Source organism: Limulus polyphemus, unplaced genomic scaffold, assembly GCF_000517525.1.
Source record: "Limulus polyphemus unplaced genomic scaffold, Limulus_polyphemus-2.1.2 Scaffold124, whole genome shotgun sequence".
Classification (NCBI taxonomy): Eukaryota; Metazoa; Arthropoda; class Merostomata; order Xiphosura; family Limulidae; genus Limulus; species Limulus polyphemus.
The window spans coordinates 91,503-94,336 of record NW_013665734.1 but is presented as its reverse complement, the minus strand read 5'-3'; the positions used below and the strand labels follow the sequence as shown (position 1 = coordinate 94,336).

The 2,834-nt window shown below is 29.4% G+C and overlaps 1 long non-coding RNA gene across 1 annotated transcript in view; it reads left to right on the top strand.

Annotated features, from left to right (window-relative positions):
* The window catches only part of LOC111089548, a 16,146-nt gene extending 13,578 nt beyond the window's left edge, over positions 1-2,568 (top strand). The window contains exon 3 of the long non-coding RNA XR_002613793.1: positions 458-2,568. This is a non-coding gene — a long non-coding RNA (uncharacterized LOC111089548). The remainder of the gene's footprint in view (positions 1-457) is intronic.
* Positions 2,569-2,834: the final 266 nt, after the last annotated feature.

Here is a 2,834-nt window from a genome sequence, read left to right as displayed (position 1 = left end):
TGATGACTAGCTGCCTTCCATCTAGTCTTACACTGCTAAATTAGGGGTAGCTTTGCGCGAAATTCCAAAACAAACAAACAATACCTTTGAATGATCAGAGTTGTGTATCGTGTTGTAGATGTATTTTTACATATTCTCTACTTAAGTAAAACATGAAAATAATTGATTTTCTATTATGTAGAAGAAGTACTGATATTTGAATCAATTTAAAACATGAGATTATTTGATCTTCAACCTTTATGTATTTATATAAATTTACTGCTACTCAAATATTTAAAGATATGCGTGTCTGAAAGACTGTACTTATTTTAGAAATTGCTTGATTTTTTTTTCATTTCATAACACGAGGTTGCTTTACGACAAATACTTTTTCAGACCACTGACAAACTTAGAGATTTTTATTATTTTATATACTATAAGAAAGTAAATAAAACTTTTATTTTTAACATTACTATAGGTATCAATGAACTTGTGCACCGACCAGTTTTACCTGCTACCTACTGATACCACATCAAAAGCTTGTTTACAAAAAAAAAACATATTTATATTGAGCGAGATTTCAACTGTTCGAGGAAAAAGCAGTCCACCAGGTAAGGTGCAAGCTGGGAAGAGAAAAATGAAGTTTTAGTCTAATGAAACATTTTTATCAAATATGTTTTCATTGTACCCATGTTGGTTTGAAGAAAGAATGTGAAACTTAAAAAGGAGAGCTATCAGTGTTTAAAATAACAGTACAGTCCAACTTTTATTCATTGATTCAGACTAATCTTGACGTTTTTCACCTGTGATAATTTTTTCTTTCGAACGCTTTTTAAAGTGGAAAAAAAAGCGTGTGTTTGCACCTTTAAGCTTTTACGTCACATATAGTCTCTACTGATATAAACCAAAATATCAACTGAATAATACAATTGGTTATTTGTTTAAGTTCTTCTGCAATGCAGTATATGACATTAAATGTCAAATATGTCTTTAAAATGGTGTGTTTAGCTTTGTATCCCAATGCTTACAATTAATGAAATAAAACCCGATAAAAACTACTTAAATTTTATTTACTTTCCAAACTGTCTTAAAGCATTAATAAAAGATAAAACTTAACATAAGATTTCCTCAATCACTTATACTTAAGTTTGAAAAAGTATTTTTTGAGATATATCAGAATTATTTATCCATTTAGCAAAACGTTTCTTAATTATTTATTAGACTATAGATTTATACGTGTGTAACTGCATAAAACGCGAACATACTTAATTAGTCACCTTTTTTTGAACAATATATTTCCATGTTTATATTATGTACTCATTTATTTTCTAGCTTCAAATACATATTGTTTATTCTTCACTTTTTACAAATATTTCTGTTTGTGCTCATTGATTTTGCTTTCAGACAACAATCTGATTTTCGAAAGAGTAAAAACTCATCCTAAAGAGGAAGAAATTTTGTCTCTACAAAGGGACACTGCGATCGTTTACCAAATCTGGCTATATTAATACGTAAAGACGTTCAAAACCTAAAGGCTTTTACTTCTTTAAATGTACTATATTCTACGATTTGATGAATTATTTCTACATATTATTTTTAAACAAACATCACAATTCAGAAGTTTAAATCTTCTAAATCATGTAAACTTGATAAGAGCCATGTATCAGATCAAGTAGCATCGACAAGATAAATATAGTTGGAACTCTACTCATACACGTATATAATGGCGTGTTAAGAAACAGTAGCAATTTTATGTAATTCACTGCATATTTTCCCCTCTATCCAGCGGAAGTCCCGAATTAATACAAAAATATATTATAAAAACACAAAATAAAAATTGTTACCGTATTACTTATGAAAGCACCATAAATCGGAATTAAATCAATCAACAGCACTGATATTGGGAAACTTACTCTGTGGTCTTTCGTTAGTAAGATTAGCAGAAAATCGTTCGATTACGCAAGTTAAGTTTATTTAGAATAAAAAATGTTCGTTCTCTAAATCTTTTTTTCACCCTGTAACAGTTTTTTTGATAGTTTATACAATTTGTAATCACTGGTGAACATGTTCTTATTCTTATACTCATTCTTGATAAAGCATGATTCTAATGTGTATATAAGCCATTTTATGAAAAGTACACTAATTTACAGCATTTTGTGTTTGTGTTCTATACACAAAGCGTATTAGTTGTGAAGATCTGGACTAGTAAGTGTACAATGCCCCCTGTCCTATTCTGGGAACCAAAATCCCTATACTCTACATAAAAATGTAGGATCAGATACATCAGCCTACAGTTTCCTCAGCGATGTATTGAAGGAGAAAATATATGGACACTGTTCAGATGTCACGAAAATATAACATTACTCGGGTAGTCTCCAAAATTTTCACGAATTATCAAAATGACAGCTTCCATTTGTCTTATGCTTACGTTCGTACAAAAGATAAAATTCTACTATAGTATTCTTTGGTCATCTTATAAATGTTAGTTTAACTTACCTGTTCTGAGAGCGTTCTTTTAATACTATATATATATATATAATGCAAACCAAAATATATGAATCTTGAGTTAATAAAACACTTCATTTTTAAATATATCTATATATATGTGTGTGTGTGTGTGTTTTATTTTCACATGTCTTGTACACACTTATGTACAGCATATCTATTTGGTAAGTGTAGAGTATCTGCTGTATCTATTATTACAAAACATACTGTAATGGGAACAATGCTATGCTAGAAAGACAAAGTCAATGATCTTATTTGAAATCTAATTAGTCTCAGCTTTTTTTCCCAAATAGATTTTTTTTTTGCATGATTATTTACTGACTCAATTTACAATTGCCCTGTCTGTAGAA